General features: G+C 42.2%; 1 protein-coding gene and 1 long non-coding RNA gene across 2 annotated transcripts in view; one reads left to right on the top strand and one right to left on the bottom strand.

Annotated features, from left to right (window-relative positions):
- Positions 1 to 24,597, top strand: part of LOC105009234 (protein tyrosine phosphatase non-receptor type 14) — a 265,726-nt gene that overhangs the window by 200,391 nt on the left and 40,738 nt on the right. The gene's annotated exons all lie outside the window — the stretch shown is intronic.
- On the bottom strand, positions 4,183 to 4,722 carry LOC105008077. The gene is made up of 3 exons (XR_827607.2): positions 4,680 to 4,722; positions 4,319 to 4,382; positions 4,183 to 4,225 (listed from the first exon to the last, which is right to left on the bottom strand). It is a non-coding gene; the product is annotated as an uncharacterized LOC105008077 (long non-coding RNA).

Below are 24,597 nucleotides of genomic sequence, written 5' to 3'. Positions count from 1 at the left end.
CTTCAACAAAGTATTCATAAAAGGGTGTGCACACTTATGCAACCAGGTTATTCCATCTCATCTCTCATCTCATCTTCATCTGCTTATCCGGTATTGGGTTGTGGGGACAGCAGCTCCAGCAAGGGACCCCAAACTTCCCTTTCCCGAGCCACATTTGCCAGCTCTGACTGGGGGATCCCGAGGCGTTTTGGAACAGTGTTGAAATATAATCCCTCCACCTAGTCCTGGTCCTACCCCGAAGTCTCCTCCCAGCGGGACGTGCCTGGAACACCTCCCTAGGGAGACGTCCTGGGAGAATCCTTACCAGATGCCCGAACCACCTCAACTGGCTCCTTGCGATGCAAAGTATCAGCAGCTCTACTCCGAGTTCCTCACGGATGACTGAGCTTCTCACCTCTAAAGGAGAAGCCAGCCACCCTTCTGAGAAAACCCATTTCAGCCGCTTGTACTCGCGATCTAGTTCTTTTAGTCACGACCCAGCCTTCATGACCATAGGTGAGGGTAGGAACGAAAATTGACCGGTATATTGAGAGCTTTGCCTTCCGGCTCAGCTCTCTTTTCATCACAATGGTGCGGTAAAGCGAATGCAATACCACCCCCACTGCTCCGATTCTCCGGCCAATCTCCCAATCCATTGTCCCCTCACTTGCGAACAAGACCCCGAGATACTTGAACTCCTTTACTTGGGGTAACACCTCATTCCCTACCCGGAGGAGGTACTCCATCGGTTTCCTGCTGAGAACCATGGCCTCAGATTTAGAGGTGCTAATCCTCATCCCAACCGCTTCGCACTTGGCTGCGAACCGGTCCAGTGAGTGCTGAAGGTCACAGACCGATGATGCCATCAGGACCACATCATCCCCAAAAAGGAGCGACAAGATCCCCAGCCCACCGAACTGCAACCCCTCCCCACCCCGACTACGCCTCGATATCCTGTCCATAAAAGTTACAAACAGGATTGGTGACAAAGCGCAGCCCTGGCAGAGGCCAACCCCCACCTGGAACGAGTCTGACTTACAACCAAGAACCCGAACACAGCTCTCACTTTGTACGTACAGGGATTGGATAGCCCTCAGAAGGGACATCCTCACCCCATACTCCTGCAGCACCCCCACAGTATCTCCCGGGGGACCTGGTCATACGCCTTCCCCAGATCCACAAAACAGGCCCCCTCCAGGATCCTTGCAAGAATAAAGAGCTGGTCGGAATCCGCATTGTCCTCTTCAATATGACTATCTGACTAACCCCCCTTTCCAGTACCTTTGAGTAGACTTTCCCATGGAGGCTGAGAAGTGTGATACCCCTGTAATTGGCACACACACTCTGGTCCCCCTTTTTGAACAGGGGAACCACCGCCCTGGTCCACCACTCCTTTGGCACTGTCCCCAACTCCCACACAATGTTGAAGAGGCGTGTCATCCAAGACATCCCCTCCACACCCAAAGCTTTCAACATTTCTAGACGGATCTCGTCAATCCCCGGAGCTTTGCCGCTGTGGAGTTGTTTGACTACCTCAGTGACTTCTGCCATGGAGATTGATGATGCTTCCCTATCAGCCTCCAGATCTGCCTCCACTATAGAGGGCGGGTTAGTGGGATTTATGAGTCCCTCAAAGTGTTCCTTCCATCGCCCTATTACCTCCTCAGTTGAGGTCAACAGTGTCCGATCCTTACTGTACACAGCTTGGATAGTTCCCCGTTTTCCCCTCCTGAGGTGGCGAACGGTTTTCCAGAAGCACCTTGGTGCCGACCGAAAGTCCTTCTTCATGGCTTCCCCAAACTCCTCCCAAACCAGCTGTTTTGCCTCTTTCACAGCAGAGGTCGCAGCCCTTTGGGTTCGTCGGTACCCTGAACCGTCTCCAGAATCCTCCGGGACAACATATCCCGGAAGGCCTCCTTCTTCTTCTTCCCTGACCACTGGTGTCCACCAGGGTGTTCGAGGGTTACCGCCCCTTGATGCACCTAAGACCTTTAGACCACAGCTCTCCGCCGCAGTTTGGCAATGGAGGCTTTGAACATCGACCACTCAGGTTCAATGCCCCCAACCTCCACAGGGATGCCAGAAAAGCAATTGTTCACGTTATAGGTCACATTAAAGGTGGAAAAGGTTCTGACATGATTTATCTTTGTCTCATTCTTTTACATCACAATAACCTGGCATTTTAACAGGGGTGTGTAGACTTTTTATATCGACTGTACTTGGTTTAGCCCCTTTAAGGCCTTAAATGCCTTTTAGATCTCACATGCCTTTTAACCCATTTATGTTGTATAGGCCTGATAGGTCATATGGCCTGTGAAAGCCTTTAAGATTTAAAACCCATGTAGGTCTCATAGGCCTTATAAGCCTTTTAGGCAATTTACATAGTAATGTCAAGGTAACGCTGGTGTGTCACATACATTTATTGGCATGTGGTGGCCAATAGGTTATACAATTCTATGTACATGCCCAAAAAGTTCTTCATTTGAAGTTTTGTCAAAATCTGACCAATGGTCAAAATCTGACTAATTAGTTTTAGTTTCGTTGTTATCTATTCAAAGTTACGTGAAAAGATGATGATGGACCCAGCAAGCAACACGCCAGTGGCTCACCGGCGGCCCACTAGCGTTTTGTCGCTGCGGCCGTCAAGCGTTTCTGCAAAGCGTTCGGCAAGCGGGCCACCCGACTGCGCACTTCGCAGTCAGGCCACCAGTGGGCCACTTTCATGACAATGCCTTCTAACAACACCCTGATCAGTGGCTCACTAGCGGCCCGACGGCGGCTAGCCGCTTTTATGCAATAAACCCAGCGGGATGCCTCACGCCCCAATATTACGTTTTATTTCTAATAATCCTTTATGATAATTTTGGTCATATCACAAATGACAATGAACTGAATAAAATCTAAACAATTTATTTCAAATAATGCAAGATGCATACAAAAGTAACATGTGCAAATGAATTGAAATACAAAATCAAATAGTGCAAGAAAACGTGTCCAGTAACAGATAGTAAAATTACAGTATTTGAATGTGAAAGTACAAAATAAACATAATACAATACAAAATAAACAAGGGTTAGAATGGCAGTAATATACGTAAGTATGACCTAGCAGCAATCAATAGTTATTGAATATCAGATACATCAGTGCAATGAGCTTATGAATAGTGGCATAACACATAACTACAGTCAGAATTAAGAACATTCACACAGAGCTATAAATATATTAAGAGGATAATACAATCATATATATATATATATATATATAACACTGTACATGGTAACAGTAAAAAAATAAATAAATAAATAGGCTACAGTACTGCAGCTTAGCAGTAATACTGGTTGTGCTGGAGATGTCATTCATATTCACGGCAGGTCCCTTGTACCGCCGCAACATCTCCCACTTGCATGGTCAGCTGCCCCTTTCTGGTACCTGAGGACCTGGTTCTGGACAGCCTCATCAGTGGCATCCCGGTTAGAAAGATTCTTCCTTATGGCTCCTGTAATACAGTAATCAGATATTGTACTTAAATGGTCTGACATGATTTTGAGAATTGCATGACATTCAAGACAAATGAAATGTTTCATGAAGACAACATGCTAGCGCAACTATAGTCTTGTTTTTACCTGATTGTAGAGGCAGCTGTGCCTTCGGCTTGACATTCTTTTCAGTCAGACGTTTATCAGAAGCTAAAAAGCACAATGAAATGTCAATAACTTAATAGTGAAATAAACAAAACTGCTACATACATCTAATTTCAGAAAGGCTGTACAGTATTGCATTTCAGTAAAGGGCTCACGTTCAGACAAATGCAGTTTCATTAAGACAAGATGCTTGCGTAACTATAGTCTTGTTTTTACCTGATTGTTAAGCCAGCTGTGCCCTCAGCTCGACCCTCTCTTCAGTCAGCCAGCCACTTGATCTTCTCCAAATGTTCTGAAAGTAAAGACAGACAGTTCATTATTCAGTCCTAAATATCTGGTTATTTTACAATCAGAACTCAAATTGCAGTGTCCACCAAAATGTTCATTCTTACCTTCATGTGCAGAGCTAAAACTTCCCCCTACATCTGCCTTCTTGCCCTTAAAAATAAATTGAAATTGACAAATAAAATTGGAAGCAACATGCTTTAATAACAAGTTAAGCATCTGGCTTAAGTGAATGAACCCACACTTACCTATGTAGCCATCTTCTACATGGTGGCATGGAGTACCTCTCTGGTGCCTTGGAGTACTGCGCTTGCTCCATCCTAAAAATAAACGTAAAAGTTGGTGAACAGGTAAATATGGTGAAACCAAGTAAACATTGCAGCAATTACGAGATCAACATGTAATTCACATACCTGGCATGGAACTGATGTCACAGTCTTCCTCCTCCGGGAACAAAACTACAGGAAACGTCATCACCTGAAAGCAATGTTTAGAAAATAAGTTACAAAAAACGGCAGCATAAGACACACACAGGCTAGCTAAGAACAATGTGGATACACAGACAACAGTTCCAGGTTTAGCTAATCTTAATTTACTACCAAGAGTAACGTTACCCACATGATGTGGATAACGTTACACAAAGAAACACGATTTAGCCAACGTTACGTATCAGTTGATAAAAGTTACAAGGAGTAAGCACATATTATAAAATTCTAACTTGTTGATACCCTAAGAAACATGATTTAGACAAGTAGGTTAACGATGTTACCATACCTGTTCACCTGTTGATATGCGAAGAAGCACAAAACATCTGAACTTGAGGATAAACAAAGAAACAAAATATAGTAAGCAACCAAACTTGTTAGCACACGAATAAACAAGGGTTACTGTAGGTATTCAATTTCAGGTCAACACTGTTTTTTTTGTTTTTTTCAAGCTCAGTTTCTCTAACTCTTTTTCCCGCCAATGGTTTAAAACTTCCGTCCAGCTACCAGTAACTTGACTAAATAATTAGAATGTTAATAGAATATTGCAAACAGTCATTGTTTAATACAAAACAGTCATTACGTTCTTACTCAGTAACCTTACAACACTTAACGCTAGTTATTTATATTAGAACAGAACCATAGATGTAGATGTAGTGTTCAACAATTTTCGGTCTGATATGTCCAAAAAATCCTTGATCTTCGTTTGTTTCGGGAGTTCATCAAATTGTAGTAAAACAATGTGATAATTCACATGTTGTATTGTCCAGTTCAGAGCATATAGCTTATACACTTTGAACAAGAGTTGACGAAAGAACCAAGTCGCTAAAAAATTTTTCTAGTTTGCACGGTACAACAGCGTGGAATCCAAATGGCGTCAAGATGCCCATATGGTCTTGCCTTAAACATGCGCATTTTGTTACTATAGCGCCATCTACGGACACTGCAGTGTTTAAACACAGTAAAGAACTGTCCCCCATGAAGCAAAAGTCGAGGCTATAGATCAAGTTGAGCTGGTACCATGTAGTGAAAAATGGCCATTAGTTCGTGAAAATATTATTGTAAGCAATGGCGAGATGTGTTTACTGTACATGTCTACACAAAGGTCCTTTACACAAGCCTGTCAAAGTCTATTTTATTTAAAAACTACCAATATTGACCAAAATTCTGTACACTAAATTCGGTACAATAGCATTACTGCTGGAAGAAAATGGCAACACAAGCAGATTAAGCAGACTAGCACGGCCTCTTTTCGGCGGCTAACCGCCAGCGTAACGTAGTCGGGCCGCTGGTGGAAAGCTGCCTGAGATGCAAATAAGCTTATGCAAATTGAGATCAGGAGAAAAGTGGCAAAAGCTGGTGGCCCGCTGGCTGTACGACATTATAGCCGACGGCAGCGCGCCAACGGTTGCCCACTGGGGAGCTCATAGATGCTAGTAGAAATGTTGTTTTGCTCAATGCAAAGCATCGTATTTTGAGGTAAGTTTGGTGACTTCAGCTCTAAGGAGCACAGAGATATTGCCATTTGAAAACCTTATGTTTGACCATACACTGTAGCGCATCACAATGGCCAATTGGTGCCACACAAGTGTTGTTATCTTGTCATACTAATGATGCGTACCAAATATGGTGAGAATCTGACATACGGTTGTGGAGATATGCTTTTACTTCCTGTGAAACTGTAAGACGCAGGAAGTTGTTGACGTATGACATTGGCTGTGATTAAAATATCCAATTTTCTTTTAGTAATTATTGATAGGGAGCAGATGCAGTTTGTGAAGTTTCATGGAAATGGTGTGAATGGCCTAGGACCAATTCATTTTAATTTAGTTTTAATTTAATCAAAATACCGGGAAACAAAGATGCAGCACATAGGTCCAAATGGCAATTTTGTTTGGCTCAACCTGAAGCACAATGTGAGATTATTTTGGTGACTTTAGCTCTAAGGAGCACAGAGAAATCGCTATTTGAAAATCTCAAGTTAGATGACACACTGTAGCGCCCCTCAATGGCCGACCATCCATATTTTTATTAGTTGTTGGGGACCTATAGGAACTTGCAAAATGCTTGTGTAATGTATGTCCTGTTAAGGATCTGAATGTGTATCAAGTTATGTTATAGTATGATCAACGGTGTCTCATTAATATGCTGATAAGTACAACACCACACCCACTTGAAGGTTTGTTGGTCATTAGCGGCCAAATTTTTTGACATACTGGTTTGGCTTATACATCTTTTACAGACCTTGGTCTTTAGGTGCCAAATATCTTAGTATGTGATTATTGGACATTTGGTGCTACAGGAGTAGCCTTTGAAGTGTTTTTCATTTGATTATGTCCGAAAATCCCTCATGGCGGAGCTAATGGGTCCCAATGGCAAATATGTTCCGTGTGAGGAAATTGACTTATCCACAATTTTTTGTGTCTCAGGGTCAACATCGCCCCCTTCTGGTGAATCGGAAAATGCTTGCGTTAGGTATGTCCTATCAAGGTTCTGAACATGTGTACTTTGTTAGATTATAATAAGATTAAAGTTTTTTTGATAATATGCTTCAATGTAAAAAATCATGCCCACTTAAAGGTTTATTCATTTATAGTGATCAAATTATTTCACATACATGCTCGGCTTATACATCTTTTACAGACCTTGGTCTATAGAAGCCAAATATCAATGGACGTGAAGATTAGACATTGGGTGTCATAGCAGAATCGTTTTAAGTGGTTTTCAATATCCAAAATAGCTGAAAATCCAATATGGCTTTCAAGTCCCAATGAGGAATGAGGAATCAGGTCTGGTGTCTGTGTGGTAGGTATACCTGGTCTATATTTTCAGTGGTCCAATTTATCTCAAAAAAGTGAGTACACCCTTCACATTTTTGTAAATATTATATCATGTAAAGTAGTGAGTGTACAGCTTGTGTAACAGTGTAAATTTGCTGTCCCCTCAAAATAACTCAACACACAGCCAAACCACTGGCAACAAAAGTGAGTACACCCCTACATGAAAATGGCCCAATTAGCCATTTTCCCTCCCCGGTGTCATGTGACTCGTTAGTGTTACAAGGTCTCAGGTGTGAATGGGGAGCAGGTGTGTTACATTTGGTGTCATCACTCTCACACTCCCTCTTACTGGTCACTGGAAATTCAACATGGCACCTCACGGCAAAGAACTCTCTGAATATCTGGGATAATTTTTTTTGCTTTACATAAAGATGTCCCAGGCTATAAGAAGACTGTCAAGACCCTGGGGGGGTCTTGACAGTCTTCATGGCTTTCGTCCCAGAAGGAAGCCTCTTCTAAAGATGATGCACAAGAAAGGCCACAAACAGTTTGCTGAAGACAAGCAGACTAAGGACAAGGATTACTGGAACCATGTCCTGTGGTCTGATGAGACCAAGACCAAGATGAGACCACAAACTTATTTGGTTCAGAGGGTGTCAAGGGTGTGTGGTGGCAACCAGGTGAGGAGTACAAAGACAAATGTGGCTTGCCTACAGTCAAGCATGGTGGTGGGAGTGTCATGGTCTGGGGCTGCATGAGTGCTGCCGGCACTGGGGATCTACAGTTCATTGAGGGAACCATGAATGCCAATGTGTACTGTGACATACTGAAGCAGAGCATGATCCCCTCCTTTCGGAGACTGGGCATCAGGGCAGTATTCCAACATGATAATGACCTCAAACACACCTCCAAGAAGACCACTGCCTTGCTAAAGAATCTGAGGGTAAAGGTGATGGACTGGCCAAGCATGTCTCCAGACCTAAACCCTATTGAGCATCTGTGTGGCATCCTCAAATGGAAGGTGGAGGAGCGCAAGGTCTCTAACATCCACCACCAATTTGGGGTGGAAATGGCATCATTTTGAAAATACTGAATTTGGGCGTGGCCTTTGGTGCCCCCTGTGGGGCAATCGGGTCAGGTCTCTTTTTGGTAGGTATACGTGGTCTATATTTTCAGTGGTCCAATTTATATAATTTTTCACCAAGGACTTTATTTTTTTGAAAAAATATATAGTTGCAAGCCACCATGGGATGGGGTTCTCCTGTGACATGGTGAGCATGGAGAAGCAGTCATAACAACATTGTAAGCATATGGCAGCATAAATAATCCCAGGGTTTATTTCTGTGATCTGCTGAAACCCTAATGACCAATGCTGGGTTAGTCATCATATGTAGTCCTCTACCTGTCTTTTGAGGAACAAACATACATAAGAGATCAAAATACCAATCAGTTTAGGAAACTATACATTGTCGGGACAGAAGCTAGATTCCCATCATGTGTCCTGTTGTTAGTTTCTTTAGTCTTCTTTGTCTTCCATCATTGATGTCAAGTTCCTATATCAGTTATTGCATTCACTTTGATGTGGGCCTGAGAAAGGATCAGGTCTTAAAAATGTCAGTGAACGTGTGTATCTGAATAATGTAATTGTAGTAATCGCTTCTAGGATGTGTTGCTGTACTCACACTCGGTGGTCTGTGTCCACCAGAAAAAGATTTGTGACATCCCTACCTGTGAACGTATAATGTCACCATATTCAGTTAATGTCTTACAACAGTCCATCAGACTTTCATCCACTGGGTATATTTCCGTCAGTTCACAAAAGAGGAATCAATAGATAAGTGTTAAAAACTGGATTTCATGAATTCCATCATATACCTTATTAAGTTTCCATAACAGTCTATGTCAAATTATTTTGGTCCATCCAGAACTTGCTTAGTTGATGTTTGATTCCATGTGCTATTTTTATGTCTGATAGCACTTGTCAGTAGAATGAGATTGTTGTCTAATCAGACTTGACTTTTGTGAGCCAAATCATAGTGGTGATATCAATTCTACTACAAATTATTTGTAAATAAATGTGATCATGAATGACCCTTATTAAAGGTAGCTACTCTGTACGTCACAAGCCTAACATTAAAATGACATGTGTTCCTGGGTCCACCCAGACTGGTCAAAGACCCAAAACTCAGGGATGCCCACAGTGGCACGAGTTTCCCGTGTTTTACTTAACAGAACTAATGCCCTAAATAGTTTCAAAATATAATTTTAACCAGTTGAAATCAGAATACTGCTCCATATCTATTAAGTATAATAAAGGCAATTTCTGGCATTTAGGAAAAACTGTCTGCTCCCACAGCCATGTAAATATCAGCATATGAAGGGGCGAACTTCTTCCCCATTATGGTGCCATGTATCTGAAGGAAGAACTTTGAGTTAAATTTAAGCAACTTGGCAATTTTTGTTGTCATAATATACAATTCTGGAATTGTCAGTGCATACAGAAATAATATGCATAAAGAAATCATGCTGAGGGCCGTTTAGTGATATTTTAAAATGTACTTGTGAAAAGGTTTAAATCTGTCATTTGATGCTATAGAAGTAGCGTTTCAAGCATTTTTCAAAAATTCAGAATTGCCAAAAAAACATTACGCCTGACTTAATGGGTCCCAATTGCAAATATGTTCCTTATGAGGAGATATCTACCTCTTTTCAAGGCTGTATCTCAAACTGGGTGAGCATGGTGACCTTGCAAATGTGAGAAACCTCAATAGCGCCACCAAGGAGTTGATAAAAAAATTGGTGCAGTAATTTTTTCCGTATGGTCCTTGTCAACATACCTACCAATTGAAGATCGGACATTTGGTGCCAGAGAAATACATTTTTTAGTGTTTTTCAAAAAGTCCAAAATGGCAGAAAGTCCATCTTGGCAGACTTTATGGGTCCCAATGGCAAACATTTTCATCATGAGGAGATACACCTATGTAACCAAATACTCTAGGTCACAAGGGGTGGGCGTGGAGAGCTTGCAAAAAGTGCAACTTTGGAGGCTTGTGATAGCGCCACCATGAGGCCGACATGCATGCCACTGCAGCAGAAGTTGTTTACAACCATAAACATTTGGGCACCTTTAAGCCATGTAATCTCACAGGAATTTGCAAAAAAAACCACCCTTTTTTGCTGGAATAATAATTATAATTAAAGCTGCAAGCAGCATTTAGCGGGTTTCAGCATTGAAGCTACTACTAGCGAGAGTGCACATTTTGTTCTATTTATATCCATAGTTGCAAGCAATATGATTTTTCATTTCCTATAGTGTCCCCATGTGGCCAACTTGAAACATCCTTCACACAAAGTAAAATCACAACCCTGAAATGTTATTTCACTGTGAAAAAGAATAACAGATTCTGTGTTATGGCTAATTTGGCGCCACTGTTAGAAATCGGCGGTTTCGTATAGTGGTCAAATAGTGTAGAACCTGTATCAAATCGAGGGAGAAGTTCGCTCACGTTTATTGGAAAATTGCAGCACAGATGTCATACGGTGAACGTTCCATTATCTTCTCACTGTAATGTTGGTTACCAGCTAGCCTATACATTAAGGGCGTTTCTAACTAAGACCATGTCTTTAGAAGTCAACCCCCATGCCATATGACCATCGTAAACATTCCTAAAGAGAGATAAACAGAGAGGTTTCTGTTACAGAGAGATAATCTAAACAGAGAGGTCTCTGTTGTTCTCATTATCTAGGCACATGCACTTCCAATGAAATGTACATTCATATTGTAATTGTTAATGCTCAGATTCCACAGTCCCCCCTATCAAACATTTAAAGAAAAACATTACATGTTTGATAAAACATTACAATTCAATTCCTAATGAAAAGAAAAGGCCCATACGCATATGTTACAAATGACTAAAATGAAAGAACAAAAAGAGTATCCGACCAATCAGGTCTTATTTGTCCTCAAATGAAAATGAATTTAATCAAGACAATTGACACACCCCACTCCGACACCTAACTCAATGTATGACAGTCATCAATCCCTTCCCCAGCTAAGATTATAAAGGTCAAGAAACATTATGACATCAACAGGTTATTATCAGTGTTAACGGTGTTCAGCAGAAAATCAGACTCAACATGACATCATGATTAAAACATTTCCCCCAAAGTCCATTGAACAATCAAAACCCCCCTTGTCTGTATCATGATCCATGCGACAAAATCATACAAAAGACTTATGCATATCCTGTTGTACCTGTGACAGATTTCTACCTTTAAAATAGGGAAAACATCTACCTTGGTCAGGGACCATCTATAATAGGGAACAATTCACTGTCCAAACAAACCATGATAGCCATCATAATGTAGATCTTTAAGCATCATCACAAATACGCCGAAGTCCAATACTGGGATTGTCATCGTACAGTTTCCCACCTGTCTTGCGAGAAACAAACCTTCATACATATGAAATCACCATATCAGTTTATTTAGGAAAATCTTAGATTGTAAGGAAATAAGTTTGTTTTCAATCAAGTGTCCTTCAGTTCTTGTCTTCAGTTTCTTTGTCTTGCATCAGTGATGAAAGTTCCAAAATCAGTTATTGCAGTCAGTGTGATGTGGACCCAGCAATTTGCCTGGTTGTCCTAACAAGTCAGTGTAGGTGTATAATGGATAAGTGAGTTTCCAACACTTCACTTAATCAAGATTAACACCACAACAGTGTCTTCCACTGTGTTGGGACCCTGTGACCTTTCCAGTCAACTGGCCCGTGGTACTCTGACCTGTAGTTTGTGTAGTCCTTCAGGACTCAGGTGGATTCTCCTCTCATCTCGCTGTCGATGATTCATCTAGAAATGGAATGTGAAGCCAAGTGATCTGACCCTGGCATCGTTCTGCCATGTGAGTGATCAGGAAAATTCAAAACAGATTCAACCAATGTGGTTGTAGAAGTCCTTCTTGAACATGTTGCTGGTACTCACACACTCAGTTGTCTGTGTCCAGTCAGTGACGTGATGTGTCATCAGAAAAGGGGTTGTGATGTCCTGATCTGTTGAAAGTATAACTGCAAAACAACGATTATTGTGGTTCAACAGTCCATCAGACTTTCATCCACTGGGTATGGTTCCGTCAACTCCCAAAAATGAAGACAATTGATCAGTCCTGAAACTTGTGGATCTCAGAAGTTCCATCTTCAGAGTGAAGCATACACCCTATTCAGACAAGTTTCCATAAGTTTATGTCAAAGTTCCTTTTCCATCCAGAACTAGCTTGGTTGTTGTTTGACTCCTTGTGCTATATTATTGCCCAATAGCAACCAGCAGTGGAATAATATTGTCAGACATGACTTTGCTTAGCCAAATCAGAAATGGTTAGATCTATTCTATTTAACCATTAAAATGTTAGACCTTACCTCAAACAAAACAATCTCCAAATAAACCAATTAAAAACATCCTGTAAATGGAAAATGGAAAACATAACAGATGCCAATGCTCTGTTATAACTATGCAAACAGGAAAAACATTTTTTTTTACAAAACTCCTTGTAAATACAAATTTGATTTGCCTTGAGCCTTAAGCTCAACTCTTTCCAATCATAATCAATTATCATATCATACATCCCCCCGCCTTCACTTCATTAAGTCAATGGAAAGTGACACCATGAGTGAATGCAGAACAATGACAAATACAGCCACAGGAGGCGCCATCCTGAACCTGCACTGGCCATCTTTTCAGGACAGACATGAAAAATAGAGAATTGGTAGTAGGGTTGGATCTATAATCCATTCGATAAGGAGTTGCATCCTGTATATTCATCAAAACAAAGTGAACAAGTTAAAAACATGAACATTCACTAACACCAACAAAGACATCAATGTGCAACACGGTCGCTTGTGTGAAGGAATTATAAACCATATAACCCATTAACAAATTTTACATAATAGCTAAACAGCTCTCAAATTTGACATTACCACAGTACCATCACACAGGTCTGTGATATTGGCTATCATGCATTTATAATATCCTGTAGTTTCTTGCCACATGCCTAACTAAATTGTTTGGCCCCCTAGGGATAAGCTGTGAAACTAAATTGTAGGAGTGAAAAACTCCAGCCCATGTGCAGTGGTTTACCTGTGGCAACCACCAGGGCAATTGTATTAGCATAGCTACAGCATACAACTTTAGAATTTTTACAGGCAACGGCCAAACTACCTCATGAAAAACACAAAGTGTCTTGAGTAACCTCCTAAATTTTAGGGAATTCGCAAAGTTAGATTAATTTTTATACCAAATAGTGGCGGTCAGCCAAACCCTAAATCACAACTTTAATGCTTTATCTTTGTTCTATCATCAACAATGGGGGATGACTTTAGGTCTCTACCCACACTTCAGTTGGTTTCAAAATCATACATTTCAACATTAAAGCTAATGAGAGGAAAATATATTTAGCTTTCACTTAATGTTTGTTTATCCCAAAACTGTAAAAAAACTGATAAAATTACCATAGATGAGACCAGACCGAACACTTGAATTTAACCCTTAGTAATAGGCTACTCTGATGTAATGGGAAAGGTTGCTACTCTGAGCTCCACCCATTTATGGTAATCCATTAAAAAGGCCAAATGTTTGTTTATGGTCCTCAGACTATCCTATCAATTTAGCCGACATCCTTTGTTAACTGGAGATTTTGATTTAGTGTCCAACCAATCTAATATTTTCGCAGTTTGTAAAAATGTGCTTATCATTATCTATACAACAACTCAACATTAGGGTGGAAATTAACTCTTAAGAATGGCAATCCAGACAGAAAACAGATGTATGACATCACTAAAATCAATGTACAATAAGTAATCCAAAGGAAACTCAATGTAGGCCTTAAACACTGTTACATCAATACCCTATTTGTTCATTAGTCAATTTACCATTTTAGAATTTGAACTCTATTAACGAGTATCAGGCGTCGGTTTTAAAAACAAGCATTATCCCAGTTATCGTTGGTAAATACTAATAAGAGAAACTATATTATTTAACCAAACTCAATTCAGCATTTAAAAAATAGGTCATTTAATTTTGTGTGGAGTAAACTCGCTTTAACTGTATTACCCCTTTTTTAGGCTATGACTATTTTGGATTCAAATTCAGTCCTCATGGGACACAGCGTGTCTCCTTAATGTTAGACTATCACCATGTGGATTCTTCATTATACCACTTATACAATATATAATGAGAGCAAAAACACAATACGTTAACCTTTTGTAAGACAACCAGGAGACTATTTTACCAGATTAGAAAATCATGGTACCAAATTTTAATTCATCACTAGGTTTCAGACGTACTCACTTGTGCTAGCGAACAGCTCAGCAAGCAACAGACAAGTACCACGTGGTGGGCCTTGATTAAGGCCTACCTACATTGTCGTGAGACCCCCCTTGAGGCCTTACGGTTTTAAACATTATCATCAACGCAATAAATACGCTTGACTCAAAATTACAAATGTACACATGACAAAGCACAACAAAACAGGTTATTTCTTGAATGCCTATTAAAACATGGTCAAGCATGACAGAACAAAACAGGCTGTCGAATGCCTATCAAAACATGCAATATAACATTCAAGTGCTTTTCATACTACACGTAATATTCAATTAAATAAGCTTGGCTATTACCGAGGAAGGTGATCAGGTTTCCTTGATAAGTTCCAGCTTCATTTAATGATTAGGTACGATACATTTTTAGGAAATAAACATTAAGAACTCTGAATCAATGATTATGAAAGCTCACGTCAGTTCCTAGTATTGTCCATGATTCCAGGATCCCATAAGGGAGACTCCATCTTGAGACTACTGTCGGTCAGCCAGGTGGTCAAACAGAATGAATCTTCGTCCATTTCGATTGTCTCCTTTTGCGCCTTTCGACTGTTGTCCTTTCTCTGCCTTCTTAACTTTCCTCTGTCTTCTCTCTTCGTCTGTCCCAAACTCTCCATCTGTCCATATACAACTTCCTCGGAATCCATCTTGTTTAGCCGGAAAACTATGATTTACAGTGTCAAATGCTGCACTGAGATCTAATAGAAACAGAACTGTTATTTTATCTGAATCAGTATTCAGCCGTAATATCATTTAAAACTTTAATCAGGGCCGTTTCAGTAATGTGGTGAGGTCGGAAACCTGACTGAAATTTGTCTAATACACCACTATTATAGATACATCCAGTGTTCTCTTTTTTAAAAGGGGCTTAATTGCAGCTGTTTTTAGAGATGTTGGGAAAATGCCTGATTGCAGAGAGCTATTAACTATTTGCTGTAGGTCCATTGTTATAGATTAATAGTTTTTTTTGTCTGATGGCGGTGTGTCGAGACAGCAAGTGGAAGCTTTAAAATGTCGAACTGTTTCTTCTAGGGATTTTTGATCAATTGTATTAAAATGCGACATAATAACCAAGTTATGTCTTGGTGGTCGTGGTGACAGTACAGAGTCCTTGTTATACAATGTAGTTCTGATGTTCTGTCTATTACTTATTTTTTCACTGAGGAAACACGCAAATTCTTTACATTTCACAGTGGACATGAGTTCTGATGCTATCTGCTTTATTGGGTTTGTAAGCTGACCATGACAAATAGAATGCGGGTATTGTTGATATTTTTGTTGATCATTCATGATAAATGGTGCTGTCTGGCCCTGCGTAACTCATTGTTGAAATTATCCAGGGGTACATCAACTGACTCATTGTTGACGAGATACAGTGGGGAGAACAAGTATTTGATACACTGCCGATTTTGTAGGTTTTCCCACTTTTATAATTTTTATCATAAGTACTCTTCAATTGTGAGTGATTGAATCTAAAACAAAAATCCAGAAAATCACATTGTATGATTTTTAAGTAATTAATTAGCATTTTATTGCATGACATAAGTCTTTGATACATCAGAAAAGCAGAACTTAATATTTGGTAAAGAAACCTTTGCTTGCAATTACAGAGATCATACGTTTCCTGTAGTTCTTGACCAGGTTTGCACACACTGCAGCAGGGATTTTGGCCCACTCCTCCATACAGACCTTCTCCAGATCCTTCAGGTTTTGGGGCTGTCGCTGGGCAATACGCACTTTCAGCTCCCTCCAAAGATTTTCTATTGGGTTCAGGTCTGGTGACTGGCTTGGCCACTCCAGGGGTTGTACTCATCCTTCTTCTTCCTCCAAACACAGCGAGTGGAGTTTAGACCAAAAAGCTCTATTTTTGTCTCATCAGACCACATTAACTTTTCCCATTCCTCCTCTAGATCATCCAGATGGTCATTGGCAAACTTCAGACAGGCCTGGACATGCGCTGGCTTGAGCAGGGGGACCTTGTGTGCGTTGCAGGATTTTAATCCATGACGGCATAGTGTGTTACTAATGGTTTTCTTTGAGACTGTGGTCCCAAGGTCATTGACCAGGTCCTGCCCTGTAGTTCTGCGCTGATACCTCACCCTCCTCATGATCATTGATGCCCCACGAGGTGAGATCTTGCATGGAGCCCCAGACCGAGGGAGACTGACTGTCATCTTGAACTTTTTCCATTTTCTAATAATTGAGCCAACAGTTGTTGCCTTCTCACCAAGCAGCTTGCTTATTGTCCTGTAGACCATCCCAGCCTTGTGCAGGTCTACAATTTTATCACTGATGTCCTTACACAGCTCTCTGGTCTTGGTCATTGTGGAGAAGTAGGAGTCTGTTTGATTGAGTGTGTGGACAGGTGTCTTTTATACAGGTAACGAGTTCAAACAGGTGCAGTTAATACAGGTAATGAGTGGAGAACAAGGGGGCTTCTTTAAGAAAAACTAACAGGTCTGTGAGAGCCGGAATTCTTACTGGTTGGTAGGTGATTAAATTCTTATGTCATGCAATAAAATGCGAATTAATTATTTAAAAATCATACAATGTGATTTTCTGGATTTTTGTTTTAGATTCCCTCTCTGACAGTTGAAGTGTACCTATGATAAAAAATTACAGACCTCTACATGCTTTGTAAGTAGGAACACCTGCAGATTCGGCTGTATATCAGGCCAGTGTATATCAGGCCAGTATATAAAAAAGCAAGGCAACCATTGATCAGTGAACTTGTGCATGGGTGTGGTTTTGCATAAATATGCAACAGGCATAATGGTATTATAATTCTAATTGGTGCATATGTTAAGAACCATGAGATAACAAAAACTAGTGCAAGCTATTTTCAGTGGCGGTGTTGGGATTTTTACATTTGCCAGCTCACCACACTCATTTAATTTGAGTTACAACCTATGAACAAATGTAGTTAAGTCACCAAAAGGGAACATATTTGCAATTGGAATCCATTAACCTTTTCGTTATGGTTTTTCGGCCATTTTTGCCCATATAGGCACAGAATTCCTACTAATCAGATTATATTTTTACTTCTTATCAACCACACAGTGGCGCTATAGAGGTTTCCCACATTTGCAAGCTCACCACGCTGAACACGTTTAAAATAAAAGTGGTGTATAAGTCAATCTCCTCCCAAGGAACATATTTGCAATTAATGTTTACAGCTAGATAGGACACAGTTGGATGTTTCCTATTGGAAAAAAAACTGCAATCTAATGGCTTAATGCTAAAACCCTGCTAAATGGTGGTTGAAGCTTTAATTGATTTGTGTTTTCTATTGTGGATTCTACACTGTGCCCCTTTAAGTGGATCACTGAGAAGTTGGATTAGCTTTTAGGCATTTACGTATTTTTTCTGTCACTTTGTTGAACGCTAGCACTTTGCCCAAAGAATTAGAATTTCTAGTCTTGAACCTTAAATTAGGAATTAACTGTAATATTACCCTAATCGGTGTATATCACCCTCCCTCTGCTAAAATTGGCTTGGGAAGTCAGCTGATTGACTTAATAGTATCATCATCAATTTCTTCCACTTATCCGGGGCGTGTCGCGGGGGGCAGCAGTCTAAGCAGAGATGCCCAGACTTCCCTCTCCCTAGACACTTCCTCCAGCTCTTCCGGGGGGACACAGAGGTGTTCCCAGGCCAGCTGGGAGACATAGTCCCTCCAGCGTGTCCTAGGTCTTCCCCCTGGGTCTCCTCCCGGTGGGACGGGCCTGAAACACCTTCCCAGGAAGGCGTTCCGGAGGCATCCGAAACAGATGTCCAAGCCACCTCAGCTGACCCCTCTCGATGTGGAGGAGCAGCGGCTCTACTCTGAGCTCCTCCTGGGTGACCGAGCTTCTCACCCTATCTCTAAGGGATCGCCCAGCGGAGAAAGCTCCTTTCGCCCGCCTGTATCCGGGATCGAGAGCTTCGCCTTGCGGCTCAGCTCTTTCTTCACCACGACAGACCAATACATCGACCGCATTACTGCAGAAGCTGCACCGATCCGTCTGTCAATCTCCCGTTCCATGCTTCCCTCACTCGTGAACAAGACCCCTAGATACTTAAACTCCTCCACTTGAGGCAGGCACTCTCCACCAACCTGAAGTGGGCAAGTGGGCACCCTTTTCCGATTGAGGACCATGGCCTCGGATTTGGATGTACTGATTTTCATCCCCACCGCTACACACTCGGCTGCAAACCATCCCAGTGCATGCTAAAGGTCCTGGCTTGAAGGGGACAACACGACAACATCATCCGCAAAGAGCAGAGACGAAATCGTGTGGTCCCCAAACCTGACACCCTCCGGCCCCTGGCTGCGCCTAGAAATTATGTCCATAAAAATTACGAACAGAACCGGCGACAAAGGGCAGCCCTGCTGGAGTCCAACATGCACTGGGAACATGTCTGACTTACTGCCGGCAATGCGGACCAAGCTCCTGCTTCGGTCTTACAGGGACCTGACAGCCCTTAGCAAAGGACCCAGGACCCCATATTCCCGAAGCACTTTCCACAGGATGCCACGAGGGACACAGTCGAATGACTTCTCCAAATCCACAAAACACATGTGGATTGGTTGGGCAAACTCCAATGAACCCTCCAGCACCCCGTAGAGGGTATAGAGCTGGTCCAGTGTTCCACGGCCTGGAAGAAAACACTGTTCCTCCTGAATCCGAGGTTCTACTATCGGCCGTATTCTCCTCTCCAGTACCCTGGCATAGACTTTCCCGGGGAGGCTGAGAAGTGTGATCCCCCTATAGTTGGAACAAACCCTCCGGTACCCCTTCCGGTACCCCGGTCTGACATCCCAGAGGCACTGTCCCCGACCGCCACGCGATGTTGCACAGGTGTGTCAACCAAGACAGCCCCACAACATCCAGAGACTTGAGGTACTCAGGGCGGATCTCATCCACCCCCGGTGCCTTGCCACCGAGGAGTTTCTTGACTACCTCTGTGACTTCAGCCCGGGTGATGGACGAGTCCACCTCTGAGCCCTCATCCTCTGCTTCCTAAATGGAAGACGTGACGGCGGGATTGAGGAGATCCTCGAAGTACTCCTTCCACCGCCCGACGACATCCCCAGTTGAGGTCAACAGCTGCCCACCTCTACTGTAAACAGCGTTGGTAGGGCACTGTTTCCCTCTCCTGAGGCTCCGGACGGTTTGCCAGAATCTCTTTGTGGCCAGCCGATAGTCCTTCTCCATGGCCTCACCGAACTCCTCCCAGGCCCGAGTTTTTGCCTCCACAACCACCCGGGCTGCCGTCCGCTTGGCCTGCCGGTACCCATCAGCTTCCTCAGGAGTCCCACAAGCCAACCAGGCCTAATAGGACTCCTTCTTCAGCTTGACGGCATCCCTTACTTCCGGTGTCCACTACCGGGTTTGGGGATTGCCGCCTCGACAGGCACCGGAGACCTTACGGCCACAGCTCCGAGCGGCCGCTTCGACAATGGCGGTGGCGAACATGGTCCACTCGGACTCAATCTCTCCAGCCTCCATCGGGATCCAGTCGAAGCTCTGCCGGAGGTGACAGGAGACTCGGCCAGACGTTCCCAGCAGACCCTTACAGTACGCTTGGGCCTGCCAAGTCTGTCCAGCTTCCTCCCCTGTCATCGGATCCAACTCACCACCAGGTGGTGATCAGTTGACAGCTCTGCCCCTTTCTTCACCCGAGTGTCCAAGACATACGGCCGCAGGTCAGATGAAACGACAACAAAGTCGATCATCGACCTACGGCCTAGGGTGTCCTGGTGCCACGTGCACTGATGGACACCCATATGCTTGAACATGGTGTTCGTTATGGACAAACTGTGACTAGCACAGAAGTCCAATAACTGAACACCGCTCGGGTTCAGATCAGGGGGGCCGTTCCTCCCAATCACGCCCCTCCAGGTGTCATTGTCGTTGCGCACGTGGGCGTTGAAGTCCCCCAGTAGAACGATAGAGTCCCCAGTCGGAGCACTTTCCAGCACCCCTCCCAGAGACTCCAAGATGGTCGGGTACTCTGCACTGCCGTTCGGTCCGTAGGCACAAACAACAGTGAGAGACCTATCCCCGACACGTAGGCACAGGGAAACGACCCTCTCGTTCACCGGGGTAAACTCCAACACATGGCGGCAGAGCTGGGGAGTTATAAGCAAACCCACACTAGCCCGCCACCTCTCACCATGGGCAACTCCAGAGTGGTGAAGAGTCCATCCTCTCTCAAGGAGTGTGGTTCCAGAGCCCAAGCCGTGCGTAGAGGTGATCCCGACTACCTCTAGTCGGAACCTCTCAACCTCATGCACGATCTCAGGCTCCTTCCCTGCCAGTGAGGTGACGTTCCACGTCCCTAGAGCTAGTTTCCGAGTCCAGGGATCGGGTTGTCTAGGCCCCCCCCGCTTTTGACTGCCGCCCAATCCTCTCCTCACTGGCCCCTTATGGTCCCTCCCGCAGGTGGGGGGGCCCACGGGAAGGCGGCCCCACGTCACTCCTTCAGGCTGAGCCCGGCCGGGCCCCATGGGGAAAGGCCCGACCACCAGGCGCTCGCGTACGAGCCCCAACCCCCAGGCCTGGCTCCAGGTTGGGGCCCCGGCTGCGCCATACCGGGCGACGTCACGGACCTCAAGATTTTATTGACTACATTTTAACAAATGTACATGATAATTATTTGTCAATTGGTGTGTTGCATTTGGGCATTTGTGTACCTGTAGAGATGTCAGAAATCATATTCCAAACCTTGCATTGTCACTAAAAGAAACTTCAGTACATTTGATTGCATCGCTGCTATGTCAGATGTTGAGAAAGTGTTAGAGGATTTCACTATGGTTTTTAACTCAATTGCAGAACCATTGTTATGGTAATTCCATCAATAGGAACTCATAAGGAGTAAGCACAGAGGCTAAATTCTCTTGGCATAATTAGCAGTTTATTTGCAAATCAAGAGAAGCGTCAAAAGCTTAAAGAATAAACCTGTGAGGAATCTCAGAGGAAAACAGTCACAGTATTTAAACAGTTAAAAGGGGTGTGGTAAGACTGTTCTTTCATTCTCTAAAGAGAAAATGTGTTCCTTATCCTTCCTACCCCTGCTTGTGTCTTTCTCTATCCTGTCACAAAGGTTTACTCAAGTAGGGGCAAGGGGAACATCGTAAAAGACAGTTGGCCACATCCCTGAAGGACAGATTCTCTTATTGGTTTAGACAGATTAACAGATGGTCAGAGGACCCAATGGTCCACTGATATCATTCAGAGATAAAAAAAATTGTCATGGAAGAAAGCTTGGAAAACAGCTTCAATTTCTGTCTGGCATACTTTTACAAAACATTTGCATAAAGTTTGTGCGAAAGGCGAAATCAGCATACCATGTAAACACTATCGGATTGTTATGGGAATCCTGCAGAAATTTGGAAAGTAGTTAAAATGCTAAAGAACAATTCCTTCAACTCATTACTAAAACAGATAGTATTAGACGCCAAAAAAAAGTATATTATGCAAGCTTTCAAACTTCACTTTATTACAGCTGGCTCTCTATTTGAATGAACCTCTTCAGCTTTTCATAGTGTATTTGCAAATAGAAATATAGTTGCAAGCAACAATGGGACGAGGTTCTCCTATATGGCAAGGATGGTGAAGTAGGTTGCCAGTTGGAAAAGGTCAGACATGATCAGACACTGTGACACTAAGTATTTATATGGATTCTTTATACGCTAGTAAATAATTTTCAAATGCCATGTTCCACCTCATTACGTCTAGTTTTTCTGTCATAAGGCAATTTACATAGCTGTGTTTGACTTACAGTGTATAGAACTGGAGCCAATGAATCAGGGAGCTAAAAAAAAGTGCTGCACACGGCTATACACTCTATTTTCCCCTATGAATTGACATTTCATACGGACACTTCATAGCCTAGTGAGTATTTCTCAAAAGCCATGTTCCACCTCACAATGTCTAGTTCTTTTTTTACAAGACAATTTGCATATTTGACACAGTTGTTTCGTTCATTTGAATGACTAGCATCAGAGTTCTACCCAACCTCGGCATACGCTGTTGGTTTTACTTTCACAAAGAAAAATAGACCAAGACAATAGCATAATGGGGACAATAGCATAATGTTTGTAATAGATATTTGGACACATGGTAGGTCTAAAATAATTAATGTGGTAGTGGATTTTTGATTGTAATCATGAACACAGATAAAATCATACACTGAGCCTTTGACTAAGTAAAAAGACTTGTGAACGACTGACTGTCAGTTTTATCGTTCATTTGAATGTCCGCCAGTGGAAATCTACCCCAACCGCTGGCTTCCAGCTCAGTAGCCTACGCTCTGTCTAACAACTGTTAGTTTGATGTTCTTAAAGAAAAGTTGATCTAGAAAGTAGTGCCATAAATACATAATTACAACAAATAATTGGACACATGACCTACAGTAAATAATTTAGTATTACATTTTTGATAGAGAAGAATGAAAAGAATCAAACCTTTTACTGAAAGTCTCAATAATATCAGAGTCAGTAGAAAGAGTTGAGCTGGCCATCGCTACCATGTACAAGGAAGTGTAACACTGTACATAAATTACAATATGGCACGAAAACAACACTCTCTCACCTTCTTATCAATTACAGCAAACATAATCATTAACAAAATGAACAGCCACAAAGCATGCTGGGATATCACTAATAAAAATAAATACTCCTCTATGCTGTTTATTTTTGTAAACAGCGTAAAGAAGTCTGTGGTAAAACAGATAATTATTGTGTTTCCTGATCAAATATCTCTGTAGTTATTTAACTGGACAAGTTTTAATTAAGGTTATATATCTAATATAAAACAGAAACTCACTGGCATAACAAAATATAGAAAACAACAGGCTATTTATAAAAAAAATGTTTTACTTTTATTTAACCAGTTAAGCCGATTGAGAACAAATTCTCATTTGCCAGGGCGACCTGGCCAAGATAAAGCATAAAACATACAATTATGTTAGATACATAAAGTACAGTTGATATAAAAAGTCTACACACCCCTGTTAAAATGCCAAGTTCTTGTGATATATAAGAATGAGACAAAGATAAATCTTGTCCGAATTTTCCACCTTTAATGTGACCTATAATGTGAACAATTGAAAAACAAACTGAAATCTTTGAGGGGGAAAAATAAAAAACTCACAATAACCTGGTTGCATATGTGTGCACACCCTTAAACTAATACTTTGTTGAAGCACCTTTTGATTGTATTACATCTTTTGGGTAGCAGTCTATTAGCATGGCACATCTTGACATGGCAATATTTGCCTTCTCTTCTTTGCAAAAGAACTCCAAATATGTCAGATTGCGAGGACATCTGTGCATAGCCCTCGTCAGATCACACCACAGATGTTCAATTGGATTCAGGTCTGGGCTCTGGCTGGGCCATTCCAAAATGTTAATCTTCTTCTGATGAAACCATGCTTTTGTGGATTTGGATGTGTGCTCTGGGTCGTTGTCATGCTGAAAGGTGAACCTCCTCTTCATCTTCAGCTTTCTAACGGACGCCTGAAGGTTTTGTGCCAAAATTTCCTGGTATTTGTAACTGTTCATAATTCCCTCCACCCTGACTAAGGCCCCGGTTCCAGCTGAAGAAAAACAGCCCCAAAGCATGATGCTGCCACCACAATGCTTCACTGTGGGTATGGTGTACTTTGGGTGATGTGCAGTGTTGTTTTTGCGCCAAACATACCTTTTGGAATTATGGCCAAAAAGTTCAACCTTGGTTTCATCAGACCATAACACATTTTCCCACATGCTTTTGGAGGACTTGATGTTTGTTTTCGCAAACTTCAGCCGGGCTTGGATGTTTTTCTCTGTAAGATAAGGCTTCCGTCTTGCCACCCTACCCCATAGCCCATTCATATGAAGAATACGGGAGATTGTTGTCACATGTAGCACACAATCAGTACTTGCCAAAAATTCCTGCAGTTCCTTTAATGTTGCTGTAGACCTCTTGTAAGCCTCCCTGACCAGTTTTCTTCTCGTCTTTTCATCAATTCTGGAGGGACATCCAGTTCTTGGTAATGTCTCTGTTGTGCCATATTTTCTCCACTTGATGATGACT

This window comes from Esox lucius, chromosome 18, assembly GCF_011004845.1.
Source record: "Esox lucius isolate fEsoLuc1 chromosome 18, fEsoLuc1.pri, whole genome shotgun sequence".
Lineage (NCBI taxonomy): Eukaryota > Metazoa > Chordata > Actinopteri > Esociformes > Esocidae > Esox > Esox lucius.
The sequence above is the reverse complement of the archived record's forward strand: the minus strand, read 5'-3'. Positions and strand labels throughout refer to the sequence as shown.